General features: G+C 41.4%; 1 non-coding gene across 1 annotated transcript; it reads left to right on the forward strand.

The window, feature by feature from the left end:
- Positions 1–7,467: 7,467 nt before the first annotated feature.
- Positions 7,468–7,553, forward strand: TRNASTOP-UCA (transfer RNA opal suppressor (anticodon UCA)). The gene has a single exon. It is a non-coding gene; the product is annotated as a tRNA-Sec (tRNA).
- The last annotated feature ends 8,196 nt before the right edge of the window (positions 7,554–15,749 follow it).

A 15,749-nucleotide genomic window follows, 5' to 3' on the forward strand; every position in this document is an offset into this window, starting at 1 on the left:
CTGTGGTACAGGATTCCTGTGTTATGGTTAATGGAAAAGAATATTTCTTTGGACAAACAGAGGTGGAGGTTTTAATCTACTGATTTGTTCCATGTAACACATTTTTCCACTACTGCACCATGCTTTGCAGCAGCATCACTTATGAACCCCTCCCAGGATTTAAATTTATGGGGAAAAGATGAGTGGAAATGCTTTGAGTTTAGTATGAAGTTCTCAGCAGATGCAAAATAGCAGTTTACTGTAAAATGAAGTTTCAGTACACTAGTGTCCCTAAGGTAGCTACATTACCATGCCTTTGCGCCTCATGTTTATTTAATGTTTGATATTTAATGATCAAGTTTTCTGTCCTACTTGGGCAATACAAAAGCTTCCTCTAATACACAGCTGAGATTTTCTAGTGCAAATGTGCTATTCCTGGCAGTCATACCCCTTCCACTTGGGCTGTCTACAAAAGACATTGCAAAGAAAGAGGGGAAGAAGGACACGTAGGTCAGCATGGCCACCCTGAGTCGCCCAGCCTATGGGTGCTGTAGCCTGTGGCGGCCCAGTTCAGCTGGTGGTAATGGCAAGGAGAGAAGCAGGGAGTCAGATGCAGCTTACTGATGCCTTTCTCTCAGTGCTTTCTCAGCTCAGGTGAATTCACATGACAGCAGTGATCTTTTCCTAGGCCCTTAGAGAGGATACTCTGTAAAATACAAATTTCTGTGCCTTGTAAAGTATGTTTCTATTGATGCCTGACCTTTACTTTGCTATGACTTTCCATTCTGCACCATCTGAAGGAACAGTTTGGTCTTAGGGGTGGCTGAAGAGCCTCCCTCAGCCCCGTGGCTGCGTTGTTTTGTCAGCATTTCTGGTGCTTTCCCTGAGATGGCTTTGGTTGTTTTAACAGAAAACTTGTGTCTGTTTATTTTTTTGGTAATCATGTAACCCATTTAATCAGAATATTTAATTATGTTTCTCTCCAGTCAGGTCTGGAGCCAGTTTGGGTTTGTTTTAATCAGAACAAGATTTTCTAAATGAAGCCCTTTTTCAGTGGCTTTCAACTCAATTAGAGATCAGAGTCTTAACTTCTGTATAGGGCAGGCATTCAGAAAAGTCTGTAAGTCTGTCTTTAACTCATACTGACTTCAGTGGTACTGTTCAGGGTACCACAGAGATGAGCATGGGCTTTGATGCCTTGCTAGCCTAGGCCTGAATATCAACACAGGGCTTGGGAATTTTAATGTGTTTTAAAAGGTCAAAGAAGAAATGAAATGGTAACTATTTGTTTTATAACTCCTCTTAAAAATTATTGATTTAATTTTCAATTTCAATGAATATGTATTTTATATGCATCTTCACTCCCAGGTGGACTGAGTTAGCAGCAGAGAGTGATCACAAGTTATGGGGGGATGTGTGGGAGAAGCAGAGTGGGGTAGGATCTGTCAGACCTCATGAGTGTGGTCTAGTGTGTTTGGGTTTTGTAGTTCCAGCCTGGAACTGGAATGCGCCCTGTACATACAGCGCTAGAAAAAACGACAAGATATGACCTAGGTCTTTGGAAGCATGTAGAGCCGCTGCGTGAGCTCGCTGGCACCAGGCTGTTTTTCTTATAGCACAGTTTGCACTGAGTAAGCAAAGGGCTGGAGTCAGATTCTGTGATAATACCCCAGGGAATCAGGTGGTCTAATAGAGCAAAGATTAATCAGGTATATATCTCTTTATAAAGCAGCAGCTGTCTCCAAGAATGTTTAACTTTCACCATTCCGTGTAAGCCGCCAATTTTGCTGTCTCTCTTTAGCCAGGAGAAACTCAGCTAGTGTAGAAAATTAAGAAAATAAGAGCTTTAAAGTGCAGTTTAAAGCACAGATGTGGCAAACAACAAACGCTTTTTGAAAGGAAAAGACAACCTGAGTTCTGAGAAAAACCTCCCTGAATCCTGTGCACTGGTTTCCAGTTGCTAGAGGGCAGCATGGTATAAACAATGAGACTATGACAGCTTAAGCATCTGGAAGCATCTCTTTGCTCGGAGTTTCAGTGTGGGACTTCTCAAGGATATCAGTGGCTTCTCAGTTTTATGATCAGGGTTAAATTGAAAAAGCTACTTCTACTTTGATTGCGGTCTCAGCGATGTTAACATTCATGTGTCTGCATTTCCCCCATTTCTTTTTGGCTTGTCATAAATGCTTAAGAGACAGCTGCCTTGGTCACTTTTCTTCTTGCAACAGCTAGCATAAGTAAAGAAACTATGAGATTTTAGGAACAGTTTTCCTGGTTTATTTTATTTACTACATGAAAATCGTGTACAATTAATTAATTTTCCTGCTTCCCCAGTAGATGGCATCTGTAAAATATTTATGTATTGGCCTCTGAAACAGAGAATAGTAAGGTATAAAAATTGTGATGAATTACTTATTTCTTACTTATGGGTGTTGCTTTGCATTCTGTTTCAGAAGGGTGTGCCTCTGCTTTATGTTGCTTCTCTTTGGCTATTTTGGCTATTCCTGTTTTTGCTAATGCCATGCTTGCTGGACATGCATCTTAAAACTGAGTATAGAATCAGTTTTGTTCACAGTTCTCATAACAAAACAAGCATTAGAGCAATAATTACAATAAATTTTCATTTCAAATACTTGTGCAACCCGATTTTCAATTATAAACAATTATAAAATGTAAAGATCTGAAATTCCTGCAGTTTAAGTAAAATTATTGAGCTTCTTATGGCTAGATAGAGCTTTTTGTAGCATAGAAGTCAGTGTAAGAATATCAGTCTATTAAAATGTAGCAAGTGATTTGGGGACTCTGGGTGACACATCTTTATCAGGCATCTAAAAACTAAGAACATCCCCAAACTGGGAGCTACTTCTGAATATTTGACTGTAGTTGCTCTGGGTACTGCTGCTTTCAGCCTCCTGTGGAGATTTGTTTTGGTTGTTGTTCATTTAACACATTTCATAGAAATCGGCAAAAGCATCTACAGGGCTGCCCTAAAGCTCCCTCAGCCAGGCTCACTCTCAGGCACGCTCCCCGCGTCTGGAAGGGCTGGGCTTCACATTCCAGCCCCGACCCTGACTGTGCACTTTGCACTGGAAAGCTGTCGGCGTGCTCGGTGTGGAGCTGGATGCGAGTGATTGCTTATGCGGAGCTGATCTTGCTAGACAAACCATGTTTCGTAGGAGAATGCTCAATGTCTTTGTAGGGAAACTTTATGTACTTGTAAAGTGGTGTGACTCTAAGGGAAGCTATCGACAGTAACATCAGTCACAGAGTTTCTTTCCCAGATGCCATCCCTGCAGCTTTTAAGCTCTACTGATGCCCTTCAGGATCCGTGAGGCCAGGGTTATTTCTTTAAATTCTTCTGCTGCTTGATGGCTACAGAATTCCCCATTTCCCTTAGAGCCTACATTCAAGTAGCATTTCTTTGCTGCAGAGTCAAAGATGATCCCTCATCCTACCCGGCTGCTCTCATCGCCTGCCGAACCTGCTTCTTACTCCTGAGTGCAGAAAGGAGAATTCTTTCAGAGAAGAGCTGAGACATGAGATCCTCTCTGAATGTGAGGACTGCCATTACTTAGGCATAGTAGATATTGCATGATTGTTATTACTTAGGCGTAGAAGATATTGCATTAATGTTATTGCTTAGGCATAGAAGATATTGATGCTGATGCAAATTTCTTTCATTCAGTTAAAAAAAAAAAACTATTTCACCATTTTAAATTAAGTTACAAAACCAAGACCGGCTTCTAAAGAAGTGCAAAATAGCGTAGTACTGTAGAAACCAATGGGAAGAACTGGCTTACACCAGCAACAAATATGCTGCTTCTGGCCTCATGTGGTTTCCCTGTAATGTCTGCTAATAAAAATACAGCCTGTAATTTGAAAACTCTTTGTTTTATAAAAAGATAAATTAAGGAATTAATCTGTATTTAATGAAATGTTGGGATGGATGGAAAGTCAGAAAAAATTGTTGAACCTTTGACAGTTTGTTTACTTGAGCTACTAAGTTGAAGGACCTGCTTTTGTGTATGGTCACCATTTCCCAATATGCTGAGGGCAGTCTGCCTAAATCACTAGGGTCTAAATCTGCAAGAAGCTCCATGTAGACAAACCCTTACAACCAGAGAGCGCCGCTCTTCAGACTGGGGCCAGGCTCTGGTCTCTCAGGATGGTGTTCCTAGTGACTTGAGCATTTGGAACCTGATCGGACACCAGTGTAGGGTTTTAGCTCAGGCTTTCATTTGCTAGGCTTTTGCAACCAACCAACAAACCTGACCAGAACTGGATTCTGCTGACACTCACTATGGACAGTCCCAGTCAAGGAGCTATGGGGACTGGTATCGTCAGCCCTGCTGCTTGGGCATGAGGGCTGCAGTGCTGAGAACCCCCTGAGCCTCTCCTGTGACCTACGGCAGCTCCTGCTACAGCCAACAGCAGTCTTTCCATTTCCTACGGTGGGAGCTGAAACAGGTTTGTGGAACCTCCCAGCTCCTGCAGGCTGGAATAAGCTTTCCCAAGGAAATTCACCCCATTGCTGTCTTGTGTGGTTTCTTCCTCTTCTCCTCCGTACCTGCCATAAACCAACTTCACTGGCAAGAGAGTTCTGAAGGGGGTACTGCACAGTTCTAATCTCCAACATGTTTCTGCAGGGTTGAGCAGCAGCCTGCAGTCTCTACAGCCTGGCAATCTGCTTCCTTTCACCAGTGCTACAATCAGTTCATTTTTTAACTCTATGCCTTTATTTGCAGGCTCTCAGTATGAAATTTCTTTTGGTTGTTTGTCTAGTTTTTAGTTTCACAACTAAAGAACAAAAAACACTTTTAGACCTTCTTTTAAAAACCTATTTTTTTTTTACTTCTGGGAAGCAAAAAGCGGCCAAAGACACACAGTGCTGAATAAGTCCAATTATGCTGCATTCTTGTGGTTGAGTAAGACACAGAGCAACTAAAACAAACTAACATAAACAGGGAAAGCCAAATTAAATACTTACATTTGTGTAGTGCAAGAGGATCCTGGGCTCAGGAATGTAATTCAATCTTTATTTATTTTTTAAGTAGACAGTGCATAAAATAGTTGGGGATCTTTGCAATGCTACTCTAAGGTAGTGGAATACTTTTTGACTAAAGAGTCAGCTTGTACAGTATGCCAAGGGGACTAAGTGTTTGCTCAGTGTGCAAGAGAGCTTTGACAAATCTAAAGAAAGGATCACTGAGTCAGTCATGGCTCTTCATAATGCAAAAGCAAATTATCAAATGGATACCTGACACCAAATGGGGAGAGAGAATTTGGATGCCTAATTGACACATACACAATCTGCTTAGCGCTGGAAGTGTGAAGTCCTACTTGAAGCAAAAATGATTGTGGTATGTAAGGAATGCAGATGTTTATCTATATATCATTGCCACTGGGCCTTCTCACAGTCCTCCTAATAACTGTGCTGCAAAAAAGCTTTTGGACTTTTCCAAAACAAATCTGACCTTCCTATCACTCCCTGCTTCAATGTGCTTTGTACAAAAGAAGACATATGAAAAAGTACCTGCAGCGTAATATGGATATTAGGAAACGGCTGCAGCACATTATTTTATATCTGAAGACTGGGGTAGAAAGACTTCATTTGCAGGTAGTACAATTCACTCACGAATTATTCCCCCTATGCCAGTAATTCCTGCACTGCTTCTAAGGTCTACCAGTGTTGTATCAGGTGCTGGCAACTGGTCCCTGAAGCACTGACACACAAAATGGCTATTTCCTGCTGTTAGGTTGAATTGAAGAAGCTGCAATATGTTAAATACTTTACTAGTTACTTTTTTTGTGCACACAAATGCCAGCAGCCATCACTGGGATGTTTGGGGAATGAAGGATATGTGGTTCATATTCACAAAAGAAATGGAAGGTGAGTCATAACCTCCATTAAGCAGCGGTCCAGTTAAGGACTGTGTAGGTGATCGGTATTTCCAGGTTCAGCTGCCTTTGTGAAAGGTTGGTTTCTGCTCAACCTGAAGGTTGATTTCTGCTCAATGTTAGTCTCAGTAACAGTAACCATCAGGAATTCCAAATCCATGAAATCCACACCCATACTCCAGATTTACTCTGCTACAGTTGCGTATAGAATTTGCCTTGAAGGCCGTGATAAAACGATAGATCCACAATGCTTCTGTGGCTTAGTGTAAACGTTGCGAGGGGGAGTCCCTCACTGTCTTCCTTTGCCAGATGGTCACTCCAGTCATTATAAAGAATCTTTGTAAGCGTGTTTGATTTCTTTGAATCAGTCACTAAAGGAAGATGTCAGAGAGTGGAGCCATTTGGTGTCCTGGCCTGGGGTTTACACCTTCTGGGGGAATAATCCCCATAACTCTGGGACTTTGCATTGCACCAGTTATGAAGACACAGGACAAAATTCACAAACTAGCAGGCCCAAGTGTTTGTCAGGAATTTAAAAATGTTGTCATCCTGAATTACTTCAGCCCATCAGTCTATCAAAGAAATGTTTAACCTCCTGTTTTCCTTCCTCCTTTTTCTTCCATCTTTGAATGTCTGTTTTCTTCTGCTTCCCCCTCCCCAACAGGCTGCAGCAAAGAACATCTCTCAGGTTTGTCTGGAGTTTTTCCCCTTTAATACTCAGTCTGTGGAGTCTCCACATGAAAGGTGACCAACCTTGGCTTTCTCTTGGACAATAGATACTGGCTTTATGTTGTTATGATATGTAAACCGAAATATTAAGATGTCATTGTTAAGAACAGTGGCCTAGCTTTAGCTGTTCAAATCCATATTTAGTCCCTTTTGGGAAGCTAGATTTTTATATAGCACTTTCCACAGAAATGGCTGGAGACTCAATGGTTCTGGCAATTGGGCCCCTCATTAGTGTGCATACATATGGGTATAGGCACTTTGTTAAGGTGACAAATGAAAAAAAGCTAATATTAGTGTTATTGTTAGTTATTTCCCCTCTTGCCCTTCTGGTTCATATCCCACGTTGTTGCTTTGGTATGCCTGAGCGGCTTCCCCAGTGAGCCAGGCCAGAAGTGATCTGTCCTTTGGCAGTGAATCACTGGTGGCATTTAAGCAGAATCCAAGACTGGACTGCTCTCATCTCTCAACTGAAGATCACACTGTCTCTGTGTATGTATACCAGGGTTACTCCAGTGATGGACTCCAATATGGATTTAGAAATAAGGCAGTTTTACCTAAACATTGCGTAGATCTCATACAAGATTCCCCCCTCCTTTTTTTTTTTGACCGATTGTTCTTGCGCACGTTCACCCTGTGCACATTCATACACTCAACCATGGAAACGTGCGGATGACCAGGGACTTTTCAGCTCTACTAGCATCTTGTCCTTTCAGTGTTGAACTCCCACCATGGTTTTTCAGTGGGGAAGAAGTGGTGAGCTTTGTCACAGCTGAGTGCCTATTCCTGTGGGACATTCCCGTTCAGCTCTACTATTGTATTGGTTTTGCGCGGCGAGGTTTCGGTAGCCAGGGGGGCTGCAGGGCCTGGGTGACCCTCAGTGGTCTGAGATGCAGGTTTCAAACTGTAGCTGTCTGGCGACAGAGTGGTTCATTTCCAACTTTCGGGCACCAAAAAGGACTGTGGTGGGCTCACCGTGGCTGGAGCTGCTCTATCACTCTCACCTCCTCAACTGGACAGGGAGAGAAAAATACGATGAAAGGCTCATGGGTTGAGATAACGACAGGGACATCACTCACCAGTTACTGTTGCAGGCAAAACAGACTTGACTTGGGGAAGTTAATTTAATTTATTTCAAATCAAATCAGAGTAGCATAATGAGAAATCAGACCAAATCTTAAAACACCTTCCCTCCACCCCTCCCTTCTTCCTGGGCTCAACTTAATTCCTGATTTCTCTACCTCCTCCCCCTGAAAAGTGCAGGGGGATGGGGAATGGGGGTTGTTGTCAATTCATCACACATCTCTGCCACTCCTTCCTCCTCATGCTCTGCCCCTGCACCAGCATGGGGTCCTCAAGGGGTCACAGCCTCCTTTGGGCACCCCGCTGCTCTGGTGTGGGCTCTTCCCCGGGCTGCGGGTGGGGATCTGCTCCCCCGTGGGCCTCCATGGATGCAGGGACAGCCTGCCTCACTGCTCCATGGCTGCAGGGAACCTCTGCTCCAGCACCTGGAGCACCTCCTGCCCTCTTTCTGCACTGATCCTGGGGTCTGAAGAGTTGTTCCTCTCATATTCTCACTCCTCTCTCCCAGCTGCTGTTGTGCTCCAGTTTCCCCCCCCCCCCCTTCTTAAATCTTTTGTCCCAGAGGCACTACCACCATCGCTGATGGACTCAGCCTTGGCCAGCGGCGGGTCTGTCTTGGAGCTGGCTGGCATTGGCTTCATTGGACATATGGGAATCGTTTGGCAGCTTCTCATAGAAACCACCCGTGCAGCCCCCTGCTACCAAAACCTTGCCATACAAACCCACTACAACTATCTGTAAAGACGTCTACACCTTTTGGCACTATAGGAAGAATGCTCAGTGCTTTGCCTGGGCATCAGGTATGTCTGTTGTGGGAGTACTAGGAAGAGATGACTTCTTTCCTCCTGTCCATGACGCATGCAATTTGCAAAGCCACCACATGGTTCTCTATTTATACTAGACAATGTGCTATTACAGAAACTTCTGGGGCTGCTGTAATTCTTGATAGGATTGTCCTCTTCTCTGTCTCTGTATTGGTTTTTGAGGGCCAGGGGCTCCTCATCCAAGTAATCTGCATTAGTGGAGTGGGAAGGTTAGTGGGTAGTAAGCATTCTAAGAGTGTAAGACTGCATCTGGACAGTCACTCAAGACAGAAAGGGGGATGCTTTACTAGAGTGTATGTTGATATATATAAATTTCCATCTTACCCACCCTCTTCTCCACCTTCAAATCCCATTAAAGATTTAGAGATTTAGAGCTGAGTGGAGCTGACAACACAAAGTGTATTGCACCTGTTTACACTGCATATGCAGCCCATTTGATGAGGCAGGGCATGAACACTCCTCTGTCTGTACTGAGAAGTGCCAAAAAATTGTTCTCTCTGGAGTACTCGGGCATATACTTACACATGGGATGAGCAAGCCTGTGGGCTTCAGACTCAATGGACTTTCTGGGCGTAAGTAAGTGACCTCCATTTTATACTGGTGTCAGGGAGCAGCTTGTGGGGTTTTGCTGCTGCCTGCAGAGGTGAAGGGAGCCTGTAGCACCTGGCTTGTCTGGCAGCACTGCTTCCTGAGCGCTCGTCTGCTTCCCGACAAGGGAACCTCCACATTCTACCCAGTGGACCATAGTGAAAATTAACAGAGTAAACTTGATGTTCATGATTTCTTCCTCTGCAGTATTTCTACCAAAGTGGGTACCTGAATTCCTAAAGGGCTGGGATACTCTAGATATAATTGCCAGTTTTGGGGGGTCTCACAGGATGTCCAGCATAATCAATGCTCAAGGGAAAGCTAAGAGAACAGCTGGAGCCTTGCTCAGAGTGGGAGAGCTCTATTCTGTGAAAAGTAATGGAAAACTTTACTGTTCTGTTTTGGTGCTGAGTAACTTGATCTATGTGGTTATTTTTATTCTTTTCTGTTTACATTCTTAGTACCCTTTTCTGATTTTTGGACATATATGTACTTTTTCCTTCTATCTCCTATGAACTCCTGGATAGAATTCCGCTGAAACCCTTTCCCCCTAAAAACACAGACAAATGTAGACTGAAGGTATGTGCTTTTGCAAGAGGTCTGTATTCACACTGTCGCTCTTTGGATTAAGATTGCTGTGGTTTAGGTATGTGCAGCTGCTTTCTAATTAAAGCCCACATCTGCCCTGGCTTTAACACCAGTCAACTGTAGTGAAGCCATTAACCCTCTCTGTTACTTCCGCGCTTTGTCCTATGGGCACATGAAAGGATTATCGGATTGAGAAATGAAAAACCAAAAGCACAGTTCTCAGTCTTGCTGGGTTTATACTCAGTAAATCTGAAGAGGGAAGAACGTGGAAGCCAGGTCTCTTTCTGTTCCCTCAATCGTAATAAGATTCTGACTTTTAGTGTATTTAACACCCATTCAGGACTGAGCTGCAGTCCTTCATTCTGCTGCTCAAAAACTTATTACATTATCATGTCTGCTTTAGACATGATAAAAAATTATCATGAAAAACTTATTACATTATCATGTCCATTTAGTTCCTTACAAACCAGATGGGCCCCTTCTGGGAAGAACGTGCATTTGTTGTGTAAAGCGGGTTACCCTGTCGTCCGTCCACCCAAAGGATCCTCTGTGTCAAGGGAAGGAATCCTTAGTAGTTTCTCACTTGCTTTGTGTTGCTTCAGCTGTATGAAAGAAGTGGGAGAGCCCTGCGGTCTGGCTCTGGAGACTGTGCTCTTTGCTCACGTAAGGCTGAGTCTCACATCCGGCTTGCAGAATCCAGGAGGCCATGTCATCCAGAGGGGATTTTTGTATGATTCCTCTAAATGATAGATGAGATAAATGAGTACAGATGAAAGTCTTGTCTCATTTCCTTGGGACTGAGCAATAAAATAGAGACTCTGTAATATGAATTAAATAAAACCCACCAAAAACAGAAACTAAGGAAAATTTGGCCTCTTTGACTCTTTGAGCACTATTTAGACTTTCAAAACTGAATCAGCCCAAGTTTGTGGCTTATTATGCAGGCTGTTCTTGATAACTTCTGAAACTTTATCCAAATGAACTATTCAGATCCTGGGTGGAGTAACACTAATGGTGATGTAACAGACCTGAGGTCAACGCATCTCTTCCCAGTGTGTGGTCTGTGAATAATACGTGGGCCTGTGGGTCCCAAAAGCAGTGATCTCTTTGTGAAAGAATTTGAAAAGAAGGATAGCTGTATCACGGTGAATACTCCCGTTTCCTCAAAGAATCCATTCACTGCGAAGGGAGAAGGAGCATGCCTTTTCAACATTTCTCTTTTAAAGAGCACTCCGAAGAGAAGGCGCTCTGGCTGACGGCAGTTGGGTACACCTGAAGAAAGCCTTGATTTGAAGTGAGTGCCTGCACAATAAACTGAAGTCAATGTATGATGCAGGCGGCTGAGCGTTTCTAAAGGCAGAGCATTTTTTTTTTGATGCCTACAAATGGATTTAACTGGGATGGGTGAGCTGTAATAATCACAGAATGTAAGAGAGGGTGTTGAACAATCTCTTCCCTAAATGTGTCTAAGAGCATTGCTTTAGATGTTGCAAATTTTAGAACATTAGCCCTGGTGGCTTCTTCCCTCACTTGACAAATGTACTGTGTAGAAATGAATGGCTACATGGTAGTTTTAGGAGGAAACTAGTGGCATATTTTTTAACCAAATGAAAGTTTAACCTTCCTGTGTATGTTCTGTTCCCCAAAACGCTGTTCAGATTTGAAATTTTAAGTACCAAAGTTTAATGGAGAGGTTCTAAACCTCTCTCTGTAATGCTGTCTCTTCCTATGTATAGCAGAATGATTGGTATAATTATTTTATCCTGTGGTTTTATTTATATGCTGTAGTTTCAGATTCTGAACTTCATACTGTAAAAATTGTTCTTGACTAATGTGGTTGAGGTAGAACTTGTGGATTGATTCAAAATAACAGTGGGCCTGAAGGATGGATGAATGTCTTTGTGGATTTTCAGATAGACATTGTTCAAGTATTTTAACTGAAGGAGTTTTTTATATGCGTCAACATGATCCCCCTTGCATAAGCCATGGCCCATGAAGAAGTTCAAATGAGAACCTTGACAAAACTTAATGAAAGGAGGAAGCAGTGCAGCTAATCTGCAGCACACTTCAAAGCTTCAGAGTAGCTGCTTCCCATATACTTCTTGATTGCAAATGTACGTTGTATGCAACATTGAAGATAAATACCAGAGAATATTTCTATTTGCTTTCACCTCAAGTATATTCCTCATGTGTGCCTTTGTGGGCATCTGTGTATAAGTTTGCTTGTGCCTAGAATCCACTATATTTATTTAAGAATGATATCCAGTTCTTCAAATATGTGTAGGAATTGAGCATTAATCAACCTTGCTACTTAGAAGAGAAGACATGTGTCTGTTTGCTGGGTTAGAATTTGTAAAAAGAGGGATAGCTCACTAGGAGTGTCTTTAGGGACAGTGTTTCCAGGCTGTTCTCTCTAAGAAGAGATCGATAGAGGTGATATAGTTGAGAGACAAGTAGGCTTTTCTGGAGAATGATCCAGAAGAGGATCCTCATGTGCTTTTTAATTGTTATTTGTGTGCTCAGTCCTGAAGCTTCCTGTTTTTCACCAGTTGCTGTTGGAATATGAAGTATCACAAGCAGAGTGGATTTCAGTTAGAAATACAGAGGAAGTGAGAAAATAAATAGCCTTTCAACCACCCACTGGGGCTTGGTCAAGAAAATGCGTGATCTTGAAGGCAAAAAAAGAGACCTTGAGAAATTCTTGCTGTGGATGGAAACTGGCAACCTTGTGGCTGGTAGTTCTCAGTAGTAGTCTGTTGTCCTCGCATTAGCTAATTATTTTTTGGTTTATTCAATTGACATTATCTGTTATCTGTTTAGATTTGGAACTGAATTGGATAAGCATGTTTTCAGAGATGAAGAGCATACATTTTCATATATTCTCCCTGGTCTGGTGATAAATATGATGATCATTAGAGTATAATAATGAAAAACTAATAATCCAATTCAGTTTTCTCTATCAGTTTTAATAATTCATAATATGGCCTCTGACTTAGGAATTTATACATGTAAGATGCCCTTGACCTGCTAGGTCTCTCAGGAGATAATACGTCTGAATAAGGATGTTTTATATATCATAAAAATTTAAGCAGCTGTTCTGTATATTGATATTAGACAGGGAAAGAACTGAAAGTAAGAGTGCACGTAATTTTTTAGAGGTATGGATGGATTAGTCTGAGTTGTTATTTTTTATGAAAATTATACAGTAAGGCTTAGTCATACCTTAGATGCAGTTACTGGAATAAAGGTAGATTATGCCCTAGAGGTAGGAATCATCTTTATTCCATTGGTGCCTGTGCAACTAAAACCATAATGGAGGGATCATATTGCTTTAATTCATTGGTATAATCTTTGGACAAGGCCTTTCTCTAAGTTAATGAACAAGCAGGCCTTATCTCCTAATGGCCAAGATTGTGTAACATTTTACTGTGGTAACTAACACATAGTGCTTTCAATTGTATTCAGTTTTTGAGTCTCAACTCTGTTCAGTAACTACATTTCCAGCCATTGTTCCTTGTGAAACTGAAAAAGAGAAAAGAATCTTCCTTTTCTCTAAGCAAGGTAACTCCAACTTAACAATTTTTACTGATACATATTTGAATTACGGAGTAAAAACAAGTTTGGAGGTCCCAAAACACACCTGCCACCTCAGTGAAGAATCCCAGACTGGAAAGGACTGACTTGTGTATAAATTCACATCTCTTAGGAGAACAGTCACCTGTGTCCCATGGACAGGGAATCCTTCATGACCAGGTTTTGTGGAAGTTTGATTGTATAGCAGCGTTTGCGTGTTTGCTAGTATCAGGCTGAAAACACGAAGCTGCCTCTCCCCTAGGTCCAAATACTTAGAGGAATGTGAGTCAGAAATGAATAAGGAGATGAATAAAAGGTGTAGCAGCAAGCGGTTTCCTTTTCTTATTCTTGATAACAGCCAGATCAGCACCTATACCATATAGTCACTCTGTAGTTGCACAAAGGTCTTTTTCATATTGCCATAATTAAAACTGACCTTAAACATGGAGTGAGTGTAACTGGCAGTTTTGAAGACTTCTGACCTGTTACAGCAATAACAAGAGTTGGAGTGAAAGTAGGAATCTGTCCCTTACTTCTTCCCTGTAAATTTTTAAATATTGAATACATAGTTGCTTTTGAGACTCTGTGTCTTTTTGAGTTGTTATTTGTTTGGGGGAAGAAAAGTTCCTAGGAATTTCTGATGCTTTAACTAACTAAATTCAGCATAAGTGTTGCTGGTATTGATTCTTTGGACTGTTGGAAATAACCTTGAAGACTTTCTCCAAGTCATGTTTTCAACTTTTAAAACCTTATTGCCACTCTTTCTTCAAGTCTTGCCTCTTTATTGCAGATTATCAAATTGTATATGAGATCTCCTGTCCAGCATTTATTCACAGACTGACTTTGGGCCAAAAATAACCCCTTTATTTGCCCATGACACACCTTGCTTATGCAAGAATAGTGTATTATTTTCCTAATGAACAGCTGCATTTTAATTGCATATTCTGGGAATACCCATCAACTGATGAAATACAGTGTACTCAGCCTTCACGGAATGAATGTGATCACCACTCTTGTCACAGAAAACCAGATTTTCTTGTGTCTCTTTTGTCTGGAATGGTTGCAGCAGTATTCCTCAAAAGACGATTTCTGGAGGGAGCTAGGTCTCAAAATCAGCTAACCCAACAGCAGTCACCTCCCTATGCTTATCCATTATGAAAGCAACCTGGGCAGAGCTGAATCAACATGGCCCTGGAGTCAGGGAATTTCTAAATACAAAATGAAGCCTGCAGAAGTATGCAATACACACAACTGAATGATAAGCATTATAAAAAGAAGTTCCTTATTTCAGAAAACAGATTTTCTTTTCTCTGGCTTTGAATGGACATGGAAGATAATTCTAAATCTGTAGGACATACAGAAATACCTAATAATTTTTTTTAAGAGTTTTAGTATTTTTTCCCTAAAGCCTGAGCTGCTAGAATAATTTGGTTCTGCAAGCATCTTAGTTTTGAAAGTAAGTTCTTGAGCCCCTTGTTGGGAGAAAAGCTTGGAAACACAAACCTCAAAGACATAAAATTATATTTTAAAAAGCCCAAGGTCTATTCAAAAGGTTATTTTGATTTGGCTCATTCTTTAGAGAAGAAGTTGATTTATTTTTTAAATGCTTGAGACAGACAGTCCTTAATATCTCTCACACTTTATTACTGCTTAATTATGTCCCTTCTGGAATGGTAAGAGACACTCAAACTGTATCAGAACATAAGCAGTTCCTACTAAAACCTGTTTTTGTTGGCTCCACAAAAAAACCTCTTCATGTATTGCCACCAGTAGCTGCATTACCGAAACAGGGCTGACTCACAGAGCTGAGACACCTTCTTGCAGCTGCGGAATACAAAGGCATATATCCCCATAACACGGCTACTTCTTATGGGATCCTTCTAGTGCACTTAATGCCAAGAGCAAAATAAGAGCTCTTTCCTTGTAGCCTTTAATTGAGCTAAGCTCTCTTTGATTCAAGAGTTAGTTTTGCCTGAGCAATGAGTGCAGAACTAGGCCATACAAACAGCTTCAGTATAGATCAAAAGATTATTGTATGTGGATATTAACAACTAACATTACTGATATTAATGAAGAGACATACTGTGCTTACCATCTGCAGATGTTGGAGTGGGTGGATAAGATTTGGGTTTTAGGGAATTGGAAACAACCTGATTTTTTTTTCCATTTGGTTAATTATGAAATGATTCTTAAAACAGATAACAGTGACTAATTTGGCCAATGAATTTAATGGGATGAAAGGCAAGTGCAGAAACAAAGCAAACAAAGAAAGCAGAAAAAAACCACCCCAAGACAGGAGCTTTAGCTTATATTTAATGATGTGTACTTGCTGTTGGTACCAGTAGGAAACTTTTTGCCATAACTAGTAAGGTTATTTTTCAGTTTTAGATGTTCAAATTTCAATCAGCATTTGAACACGAGGACTATCGATGGCAGAGATTGTTTTTTCTGACTTGTACAAGGTTTAGAATACTTAAGTATCCTGTGTCA

Source organism: Opisthocomus hoazin, chromosome 14 (assembly GCF_030867145.1).
Source record: "Opisthocomus hoazin isolate bOpiHoa1 chromosome 14, bOpiHoa1.hap1, whole genome shotgun sequence".
Taxonomy (NCBI): Eukaryota; Metazoa; Chordata; class Aves; order Opisthocomiformes; family Opisthocomidae; genus Opisthocomus; species Opisthocomus hoazin.